Below are 12,886 nucleotides of genomic sequence, written 5' to 3'. Positions count from 1 at the left end.
TGTAGGATAATTGGAGTTTTATTAGGGTTTGGAGGGTTTGGAGTGGGTTTGGAGGAAGAGGTCTAGTGACTAGGCTTCCACATTCTACAGGATGCTTTCCTTAATTAAATGAGATATTGGGGGAAATGGTCTTTAAAACCTATGACTGGCAAGTATCTTCTTTTCAGAGACTACAAATATAAAAGAAAGAATGCATAATTTTTGTTTGACTTGAATTGGAAAATAGAAAATAAATTGTGAAAAGTTATAAATGTCTCCAGATAAGTCTCAGTGAAATTTCCATTCGCTTTTCCAATTAAGATAGTGTTCATAACAAAAAAAAGGGTTTGTTGTTTTTTTTTTTTTTGCCAAACCACAAAGAAACTTTAGATGTAGAAATTTTTTTAAATCTTATTTTGTGATCAGATCCAAAATATTATAAATGATTGTTCAATTTGATACACTATTGTTTGCTATTATTGCTACTCTCAAACCAAAGATAACTTAGTCCAGAGAAACAAAGCTGAGTTCAAGGGCGTTTCTTTGTATTCTTCGCCTGTTTTCAAAGCATTATGCTAATTACACTGAAGAAAACTAAAGAACTGGAGACAAGGTCATTGACCCCAAAAAAGACAAATGTAACACACAGAAAACAAATAAACAACAAAAGCAAAGCCAATATCGCAGACCTACAAGCACTTGGTAAGTGCCAAGTAATACAAAGCTGAGAGCTAATCTCCTAGGAGGGAAGTTAGTCTGGGGAGGCATCTAGGAGCACAAGAGCCTCTAGCAAGGTCTTGGAGAAAGCAAAACTCGGGTCATGCAGCTGAGGAATGAGGGCCTGCCAGACAGAGCAGTAACCTTAGCAAAATACATCCAGAGGTAGCGCTGGACCAGATGTGTGCGGAAGTTGCAAGTAGCTTGATTAAAGTGAAGAGACCGGGATGTGACTTGGAAAGAAATAGTACTGGCAGGGATTCCTTTGGAAGATCATTGGATAATCTTAGCATTTAATCCTAGCAGAAAAGAAGAGCCAGAGTTTATCCAATAAATTTTTCATCCTTGCACTCCCATAATCAAGACTGTACTATTCTCAGTTTCTTAATGGAAATTATTCCAGATTTCAGTTCCTTCAAAACTCTCCAGAGAAATCTGAATTCTTATTCAAGCCTCAAGACTCTTCACAGTATGGTTCCGATTTCACTATTCCAGTCTGATGGCTTATTTCTCTGCCCTGGAAACCTCCCACACAGCCAGGATGAAACTAAAGACTGAGAACATTTCTTTGTATTCTTTTGCACAAGAGTATGCTTTTTAGCATTTCTGCCATTGTTTTCTATTTTCATCTTTGCCTGAAATGCCTTTCTCTCTCTTACCACTCTGGCTCCTCTCCATCCATCACAGTCCAGCGAGTTCGTCTTCCATGCAAACGTCTTGGCCTTCCTAGTCCACAGTGATTTCTAACCCTGTACACTTTTGTACTTATTGTTTATAACACCTTTTTAGTACTGAAAAACTGACATTATATAGTTATCATTCTGTACACAATTTATGTGTACTTATAAATACATAATAAGCAACTAGAGGATAGAAATTTTCTCTTACATTTTTCATTACCCATGCTTTGTACATTTTTAGTGTTCAGTGAAAATGAATATATTGTCCTCTTAGAACATGTGAGAATGGTACTATTCCCGGCTTTTAGTGTTTTATCTCAGCACCTTGTTTGGCAACTAACATATCACCTACTGTATTTTTGCTCCACATAAATAGATTGAATGAGCAAATAATAAGGCAAAGTAGAAGAAGCACAGGCTCTGAAATCAGACTGATCTAAGTTAAATTCCAGGCCTTTCTACTACAAGCTTTGCAAAAACCTTGGACATATTCTCAAACCCCTTAAGCTGTATTTTCCTCCATTACCAGCGAAGGTAACAACGATCTCACTTGCAATGTCTTTGTCAGATAACATGCATAATGTTAGGCATTCAATAAATATATTATCTATTGTTATAGTTTTCCACCTGAATTTTCCCCATTAATCATTAGATGTTTATACTTCTGCAGAGAAAAGCTCCCTTGCTCATTTCGCCATATAAAATTTTTCCACATACCTTAGAAATAACTATCTTATCCTTTCTTTAGCACACTACATCTGCTCCTCCTTCCTTTAAAATACTCGTTCTCTTAAGGTTCACACTATAAAATTTTGCTTATCACTACTACCTAGAAGCCATCGCCTGCTGATATCCAGTCATTTTCCCTTATTCACTGAAAATTTGAGCATCTGGTCACTATTTTCCTCCCCACTATCATTACAGTCATCATTTTTGGCAAACCCAACACCGTAGGAACAGACCTACTACTCTCATCTTTTAGTTCTTTGACCTCCCACCCAAAGCTCTTTTCACTTCACCACAACTTGGCCACTGACTCCCTTGCTTATAGCTTAGAACTTGGCACATAGTCTCTGAAATACTGATTCTAAACAACTCATTCTGACGACTACTTCTTATTTTTCCAGTTGAATTATTTTAAGTGTCCCACTCCAACAATTATTTAATTTGGCTGGAACTCTTATCTGCTGACTCCACCAACAGCCCCCTCATGCCTTTACTTTCCTACTAACCCAACACAGATTTCATACCTCCTCAGTGAGATCACTCCTTTGCACACATCCTCAGTTCTCTTGCCCTTGTATCCTTCCGTTGTAAACCTTTGCAAAACCCCAAGTCAAGTCAAATCCTATTCATCACCTACCAGAACACTTGAACATGGCTAGAGAAAAACACACAGCCAGGCTGAGATTTCACTTTAATTATATGACCCCAAATCTCTCAAGAACATGAAACATTTCTTGAAAATTCCATTATACTTTTCTAGCAAAATTGCTTTTCCACTATCCAAAATAAATGCACACTATCTCCTCTCTGGTTCATCATCTGTTAATGCTTTCCTTACCTTGCTTCACACATGACTGACAAAATAAAAGCAATAAAACAAAAATCTATCTTTTGTCAATTTTAACAATCCAGTTGCATTTCTGTTTATAAACTTTGCCTTTTCTCCTATTACACTGCATGTGATGAGGGCAAGAAAACCCCTCCTCTTGTCAATCCCAAATCCTTCTTACCTAAACAAGATCCTCATTTCTACAATAATCTTATGCTCTGTATTATCAATTTTCCATTTTATATCCCATACATAGGTAATATTACTAAATATATTTGTACATCTACATGGATATGCATATGCTCAAATTTCTCTCCAGCTCCTGTTCCATTCCTCTCGTATGCTGTACAGAAAAGCTCCTCAAAACAGGCGTTTATGTGTTCCTTCTCCAATTCTTCGGTTCCAAAATTCTCTCTTTCACCTCCTCAATCAGCCTTTTGCCTTTAGCCCTTGTCAAAGTTACCAATGACCTTCACCTTGCCAAATCTAATGATGAACGCTCTGTTCTTATCATACTTGGTCTCTCTGCAGGCTTGTATATAATTGACCTTTTCCTTCTTAAAACTTTTATTTTACTTAACTCTTCAGAAGCAACTCTCTTTTAGCTTTGTTGCTACCATTTTAAAAAGTTCCCTTGGGGCGCCTGGGTGGCTCAGTGGGTTAAGCCGCTGCCTTCAGCTCAGGTCATGATCTCAGGGTCCTGGGATCGAGCCCCGCATCGGGCTCTCTGCTCGGCGGGGAGCCTGCTTCCTCCTCTCTCTCTACCTGCCTCTCTGCCTGCTTGTGATCTCTCTCTGTCAAATAAATAAATAAAAATCTTAAAAAATAAAAAATAAAAAATAAAAAAATAAAAAGTTCCCTTGGCTGCTGGTCCTTCTTCTAACTTCTGATTTTTGCAGTGCTTCAGGGATCAGTTTTCTAACTGTCTATCCAATATTTATCCAGATATCAATGAGCCATCTCAAACCTAATATGAACCTTTGAATCCACAAACTCACTTCTTGTCTTGCTCAATCAAGTTAATGCTGCTACTATTCGACCAGTCAATCAAACCTAGCAGTAATTTTTTATTCCTCTTTCCCACTCTCTGTACAGTCAATCCACTTGCAAATTTTGGTGGTTCTACCTTGAAAAAAAATGGTTTCTTTGTTTTCATTTTTGACCTACCACCGTCTATGTTTTATACAACAGTCAGAACGATCTACTTAAGACATAAATGAAGTCACAACATTCTCTTTTTTAAAAAATTTTTGGGGCACAGGGATGGCTTAGTCATTGACCATCTGCCTTCGGCTTAGGTCATGATCCCAGGGTCCTGGGATAGAGCTCAAGTCCAGCTCCCTGCACAGGAAGCCTGTTTCTCCCTCTCCCACTCCCCCTGCTTGTGTTCTCTCTCTCGCTCGCTGTGTCTCTCTCTGTCAAATAAATTTAAAAATCTTAAAAGAAATAAAATAAAAATCTTTTACTTTCTTTCTTGTTACACAGAAAGGAAAATCAAATTATTATTTATACTTGCTACTTGTATCTGGAATTCTCCCCCTAGGTTTTTGTATGTGTCAGTCTTTTTCATTCTTCAGGTCCTTGATCAAATATCACCTCCTCAGTGAGTGTCCTCTGAACACCTTATGTAAAATACACTCTGCTCACAATTTACCATCTTTCTACCTATTAAACTGGAATCCACCTTGTCAGTTCAGATGAAAGAATGAACACTAGAAGTCATATTGTCCCCAGGCACGGCTGGACCAGTCAGGGAATGAATAGACCCAGGCCCATGAGATAGAATGTTTGCCTATCATTTGGAGGAACCTGTAGGAATGCAAACCAGCTACATTACACATGTACAAGTAGTTAGTTTATGCATGTACAGTTAACCAACATTATCCTATTATCCTAAATACGCAATCACCAGATGTACCTAATGAAATCTCTAACATAAAGAACAAAGATATTTTTCAGATTGCAAGTCTCTTGAGATGGAATTGACCTCCGTGGGACTAGACAAAGTGGCACCAAAAATTACTATGTAACATCTGTCAGCATGAATTCATGGGCCTCTCTCTAATCAATGGTGTCCACCTTCTCAAGAGACTCTTTTCAAGAGACTGTCCAAAATTATGCATTTAAAAATCCTCACTTGCAAACCATTGGGGAGTTTGGGACTTTTGAGCATTAGTTCCCCGTTCTGGGTGCTACCACATTAATCAATGGCCTATCTTTCTTCACTGCAAAATCTCCATGTCTGTTTTTTTATTGGCTTACTGACCATCCAGTGAGCAAACTATCATTCGATTCAGTCATATCTGTTTTATTTTCTTCATACATCTTACCACTATTTTAAGTTATATTTTTATTTACATATATATTATTTATTTCACTATATTATAAGCTCTTTGAATGCAGGGACTTAATTTCCTTTGTTGACCACTGTGTCATCAATACCTAAAACAGAAGCTAGCTCATATTAGATATTGAATTAATATTTGTCAAAAGTGTGTTAAACAAAAATATTTAAATACCAAATCCTGTGGATCTCCCTTTATAGCCTTGCTTACTTACTCCTGTTACTGACTTCTATTGCCACCATTCTAATTCAGATTTTGCTTTTGCTCAGTTATGTCTCTTTACTTTCTCTTTTCCTCCAATTCATTTGAGATACTGATTTCCATTAGTTTTTAGCAACTTTAACATTTTCTCACCTTCATTAAAATTAACCTTTTTATTTAAATCAAATTTTACAATTTTCAACATGATTTTTCTTGCATTATTAAACTCACTAGGACATGCCAATTACAAATACAAAAATCTTTAGTGATTCTCTGCCGCCTAAAATATTCCACCTGACATTCAAAACTTTGATAATACATTCTCAACCAACATTTTGAGTTTTAGTTTAGATGTCATTTACCCTAGATCAAAAATAATATCTCTTTCTCTTCTAAGTTTCTGAAGTACATTGTGTTCACAGGATGATGTGGCCCTTTCATATATTACGTTGTATTGTTCATATAGTTCCCTCTACTGTAAATTGTAATTTCCTAGAGGGCAGGAAACATATTTCATGCATGGTTATATCCTCTATAGTAACTAAAAGAATGAAATATGTACTTCAGTGATCAGTATATATCAGACCCACGATTTTTTTCTTTACATTTTTATTACCAAACTTAACATTTGTATTAGAATCCTTGACTAAAGCTTTTATAAAATATGTGCATTCAGTGTTATATGAAGGGAACATTGATCTTCTGACTTAATGGTTTGGATTAGAATTACTATGACATCTAGTCTTCAGGGACTATGTATCGCATGATTAAGAGGCAAGTTTTAGGGCCAAACTCCCTAGGTTCAAATGCCAACTTATCTATTAACTGTCTTTTTGATCTTGGACAATATGATGAACTTTTTGGTGTGTCTCTCATATTTAACAAGGGAGAATCATTAGTAACTACTTCACAGGTTAAGAGGATTACTTGAGTAAAGATATGTAAAGCTCTTAAAATGCTGGCACATGGAAAACACTCAATAAATGTGAGTTATAATTAGTCTTCCAACTTCTACATGCAAATATTACTACCTCCAACAAAGGTGCTGAGGGGAAAACCACTACTATGTAGTGTTTCTACTGAGATAATGGGGTTCATGTTTAGGCAACAGATAAATATTCGCTTTGATGTGTAAACCTAGAATCCTGCATAGATATATTTGCATCCCCAGCTCTTACTTACAAGGTCAAAGACTGGAGTTCAGTCTTATTTCATGGATGGTGCTTGATACTAAAGGGATAGGCACAAAAAATTAGTGAGCTCCCAATAATCACATTAAGGCTGACAGTTTTGAGGTATACGATTACATATTTATAGTATAGTTTAAATAAAACCCCTTAAAATTAAACCTAATCTATTGAATAGTGCTAAATTCTAGGCAAATAATATGAGAAGGGTTTTTTGTTTGTTTTCCACTTGTTTTGTTTGTTTTGTTTTTATTTTAGCATTTATTAAGGGAGAATTAGAGACTGGACACATTTATCTTCTTCTCCAGGGAACATGTTAATGGATAAATCTCTAAGGATTAAAAGCAAGTAATACCAAAAGATGGAACATGATCATTCTAATCTGTAAGAATTATAAATTATAAATCATGTCAGAAACTCTAGTCAAGATTCTCATGGCAAATACCAATCCTTCAGGGTGCATCATTAGAAAATCACATGTCTTTTTTTTCTTAACCATTATAGAAGTTTTAAAATTTTGTTTTTATCTTAAACAGTAAACAAATAAATAAATACATCTCACATGATAAGATGCTCTACAATAACTGTTCTCAGTTTAGATTTTTAGTTTGCTTTTACAGAATGAACACAAATAAGCTATATGGGTGTGTTCCTTTTACGCAGCTGCTATTTGGAAAACTGAAAAAAATCACTTCATTTTTCCTTTTCATACCAGAGTTGTACCAAAGTATCTGTTTTCGTTAACGTGTCCTCATCCAACCAGAAGGGAGACTATTTCAGCTGCCTACACTGAGTTTAAACATCCTCTAAGAAAGTGGGATGGTTAGACTGACCTCAAACTAAACAGAGCTATGACTAAGTTTTAAGAGGAAAAGGAAATGAAATATGTTGTGTACCATTTCAGTCTAGAAAAAAAAATAATAATAAGGAAGTGGGATGTAACAGCAAAGAGATTCCCAGAGATTTTTGGCAATGCAAAACCTATTTTTATTTGATTGTATAGTCATCTTCTCTACCAGCCCCTTTTTCACATGCAAGGGAACCATGTTGAATTTGACAGATTTAACCCAAACCATTTTGATTCAAAAATTTTTATGAGTTTCTAATAGCACTTATGCTAGTTGACAACTTCTTGGGATATTTTAAAGCCAGAACCAATATAATCAGAGATTTAGTGTGACAATCTGTTATAGAACTAAGGGTTTCACTTCATTGAAAAGATGTGACATTGTATCTCCCTGTCTTTCTGTCTCTTCTCCCTTCCCCTCCCAATTCTTACTGTAAGTACCAACTCTTTCCTGAGATGGAAAACCAGGTCACAGTCATTTGAGACTCTATGCTGGCACATGCTTCCAGCAAGATCTGCTTGAGGTCATAGCTCCTTTGGGGGCTCAGGGAGACAGTAATATAGTTAATGAGTATCTCAGTGACTCAAAGTCTGCACTAACTCTTAAAAAAATAAAAATACATTTATGACATTTCCATATTCCTTTATAAAGATTAACCAAACCACACCATGCTGTGCCCTCATCCTATTACCAAAAAGCTGTATATAACATGTCTGTCCTAATCTGTACTGATGTCTACATATTTATATAATTCTTGAAATTTTACATTTATATATGAGATCATTTATGCCTTTGAAGACTTCATAGCTACTATGCTGAGAAAAAGAAAATATACATAAGAAGAGAAATAGCAACACAAGATGACATAGTAGTAGTAATAAATCTGCTGGTCGAGTGTGATGTACGGGCTAAAGTGAGCACCAAAAACTGGGTTGTAATATATACACATAAAATATTCCTGTATCTCTGCGTGTGTGTGTATGTATACATAATACATATCATGTATATGTTATATACATATAATGTATAAATGTATATAATTTATATCCATTTCAATTAGCAGAATTTTAATGTGCCTAAACTGAATGCCGCATATATTTTGAAGGCACCAAGTAAAGACATGGTGGGGCTTTTTTCCCACTGATATCTACCAGCCACTTCCAGATCTACTCCAAATCAATACACCCTAAAAGTAGAAGTAGTGTGCTTTGCTGTGCTAACATAGTCTGAATGTAAGTTCACTTGCAGCCCAGTGTCATGCCTAAAGCCCTTGTTTAGAAGTTCTATATCTAGCCATGTGGAGTTTACCCATTTAACGCCCCCCCCCAAAAAAAAATAAAGACAAAGAAGATAGCAACCTTTCTTCAAGGAATTTCTTCAAATGTACCTGTACCTGTTCATACACACGAAAGTTTAATTCATTGTTCATAGGGAAAACACCATTTCAGGGAACAATTTCTAAGGTGGACATTACTGTGGACATCTGTGCAATTTTAAGATGATAAGATGTTTTGGGGGGAAAGAGAGCACAAATAGGTCTCTTGAAAACATACATATTATCTCAGGAACTTGGTCGTACGTAAACTATACAAAGATGCCGAGCATCTTTTTCATGCATTGGTTCTCAGAACCAACATGACCTTGGTTTTAAGGTCACTCTAGTCATTTGGCAACACAGAATTTGAGGATAATCTATAATTAGATGAGAGTATCTCAACTTCTTGTCCCCAATAAAGTATTGAAATTGTCTGAATCACCCAGTCTTTGAGATTTAAACTTTTTCATATAAATCCACACAGCAAAATGCTGTTTGTTATTTCATGTAATCAAATTGCCTGAGTCCTCTCTGGAGACCAGCAATTATTAATATTAATGAGCCCTTAGGCCCAGGCTTATGAACTCTTAACTGTATACATGTGTCTTATTGTCTAATAAACATGCTTTCAAAAATAGCACTGCGAGGCTGCCAAGAGTCAATTCAGAAAGATGTCTAGATGTCTAGATGTCTGATGTTCCTCAAAACCCATTTTAACCTAGCCCTGGCCAAACAAAGCTGCCCATCACACACCCTTGCTCATCCCACCCTTAGAAAAATTACTTTACTTGTATATTTAAGATAAATACTTCAGTATTAAGCAACCCAGGCGTATGCTGTTATTTTCCCTCAGAGGAAGATTATTACATTTTTAATTAATCCAAAATCCTTTGTACACCTGTTTAGCCTTCTACCTTAAAATCTCTTTTGAAGACAAACAGACCTAATTTTTCCCTCAGATCTAACTAAGGACAGCACAAATTACAGTTCCCATCAAGGAGGATTTAAATGGAGATGGCTCTTTACTCAGTGTTTCTTTGTGGATTATACCACAGAAATCTTGCAGGGCCAAATTTAAAACATATTTGTTTTAGAGTTTGCCAAGTTGGGTATTACTCTGCAATTTTAGTGCTATTTGATTTCTATGTAAAAGTGTTTTTCTGTCTTCACTCTGCTTCTCAAAGCCCATTTACTTCTTTCTGTCTATAATATCTAGTTGCAGCAAAGACAGTGAAAAAAGATGGGAATTTTGAAGTTAGCCCTGCTTTTGTTTGAAAAACATTATGGTCCTTTCTGTAAAAATGAATCAAAAGCTTCCTGAGTTATTACCCATTTTACCCCATTGTAATGAGCATAGTATATGCTGTTTATGGAGCTATTGGAAGCATCCTGAGAAATGATTCAAATAATACTTGGTGGTTGGAAGCATGTTTGACTATGCATCTATATGTAATGCAGAAACATTGTTCTTGCTGACCCCAGCACTGCCCCAAATCTATCATTAAAGACACCATACCACTCTTTTAGAGTTATATCATTTCTCCTCCTCAAAGGATTAATGATGCTTTAATAATTTTTTGTTTCATTTAGTTTATAGGACCCTTTATTTTAGGAGATCAGTACATGTAAATTGTTCTTAAATGTAGCAGACACTCCTTGTTGCCTGGCCTGGTGAATACTGAAGTGAAGTCATGTGATTCATTCTCCTAAACACACTCTTACCATAAATTGGGGATGCCAATATACCAGCCATCTGAAAGGCCAAGCTGTTAATATGGTGCCTTTTGTTTCATTTCAAATCTCAGGAACTCTTAGTCCTGGTCCAAGAGAGTTTGCCCAATTGAAGCCTATGAAAGAGTACTAGACAAAAAAGCTAATGAATAACCCATTCCTGTAATAAATCACCACCCAACAGCTTCATTTATTCAAATCTCCTTTAGGAAATCATTCAAAGAACACCTGAAAGCTATCATGAGGGTATGCCTAAAGTTCTCTGAAGACACAATTCTGCACCTAGATTTTAAATTAAAAACTTTAAGAAATCTATAACAATATTTTTTCTTATGACTACAATCTCACATGGAGTGCTTGCCATGGTCCCACGTGGTGATGGGAATTTCATATAATTGCTTCATTTGATTATCTCCACAGCTCTGTGAGGTCACTGCTATTGTCCCTCCCTACCTTACAGGTTTTAGAAACCATATAGAAAGGTTTAGTAACTTTATTTTCACATTCATCAAGTTCACAAACATTCACAAAGAATTCAAAAACTCTTCTTAAGAGATTCCTTACCCACAAGATAAGGACAACATACTCACCTCATAAAGTTTAAAATCTTGTTCTGATCAATCAGGGAACAATGACCTAAATTTTAGTACATGAAGGATTTGAAGAAAATATGAAAGGAGGCAGTTTTTTCCAATGGGTTTATGGAAATTTATTTCAGAATATTAGCCTCCAAATTGAACACAGATTTTAAAGAGGATAATATTGTCCAAACTACTCTGTAAGAACAAGCCTCAAAGTCACCTTCTAGATTACCTTTATGATGATTAATGAATATCAGAGTCACATTTAAAATATCTTATCTCTGTTTAGTTCAAGCCTGCAAAATTTCTATCAAAACCACCATGCTATAATGATTTATGTTGAAACAACTAAAAACATGAGAGGCAGAACAAAATTCTGCAAGTATCACTGACAGATAAGAATGGGACATCATGAGCATTGGACCCCATACCCATCTTCATCATGACCTTGTTTGTAGATGAAAGCAAGTTACTCAATTCATATGGGCCTCAGTTCTATGAAAAAGTGATTGACTAGAGGGTATTACTTTAAGTTCCTTCAAGTTCTCCTAATTCTAAGTAACTTTTTTAGATTAAAAGAGATAATAGCTAGACCTTAATGATGGGAAATAGTCAATATCATCATATCAGGAGCAAATCTGTTCTTACAAAAGTAAAGCATATGCACCAAAAGGCGAGCCCACATGGGTTAAAGACTTGGCAGATACCACTAAGTGATAGGGAAAAATGTATTTCAGTTTTTAAGTTCTATTTATACACAGTAAAATATTTAAGAGAACACTAAAGAATTCTTATGAGGAACCAGTAAAAGACTATTTGTAATCTTGGAGACAATATTCAAGGAAAAAATATATTGTTCTCAGATTTTTTTTTTTAAATATCTATGTTAAACAGTATTTTTGGCAAAGGGAAAATTGTGAATAACATGGTATGCAGCTGTGTATGGAAAATCTAAAAATGGAACTGTAATTTGGTCTTAAATTAGAAACACATCTGAATTTTGTTAACAATTTGAGAGTGATATTAATTTGTTTCTTTCGCTCAATTTTTATATATATATGTCAAAGAGAAGAGAGAGGGAGGGAGAAGATGAGGGAGAAAAGAAGGAAGGAGGAGAGGTATTAAAGATGGGAGAGGGAAAGAGAAAATGTCTGACAACTAAACACAGATATCCCAGTTTATATATGAACTTTAATCTGCTTATATTTAGGTTCTGTAAAATGGGCAGAAGTACTTTACCTCGAAAATGAAAAATCACTCAAGTTCTTTCAAAATCAATTAAAAAGACATTGTGTTTAAAAGAAACCTGAGCACCTGAGTAGCTCAGTTGGTTAGGCACCTACCTTTGGCTTGGGTCATGATCTTGAGGTCCTGGAATCAAGCCCCCCATCCCATTGGGCTCCCTGCTCAGTGGGGAGTCTTCTTCTCCCTCTCCTTCTGCCTGCCTGCCCCCCAACTTGTGCTCTTTCTCTGTCTCTCTCATTCTCTCACTTTCCCTGAAATAAATAAAATCTTTTTTAAAAAGCCTTCTTTAAAAAAATGTGAACATTGGTAATCACATGTGTTCTTTTAAGTCACACAAAATCAGAAAGAAAGAAATTAAGAAATGCATTAACCTTTGTCAGATATTATCAAGTTAGTCCTTAAATGACTTCTCAAGACCCAAAGATTCCAAGTTGACTCCCTTTTGTTCTATGTCTAAATTGAAGGGTTGTGCTATAGTAAATCTGGAACATTAATTTGTGTA

This window comes from Lutra lutra, chromosome 6 (genome assembly GCF_902655055.1).
Source record: "Lutra lutra chromosome 6, mLutLut1.2, whole genome shotgun sequence".
NCBI lineage: Eukaryota > Metazoa > Chordata > Mammalia > Carnivora > Mustelidae > Lutra > Lutra lutra.
The sequence above is the reverse complement of the archived record's forward strand: the minus strand, read 5'-3'. Positions refer to the sequence as shown.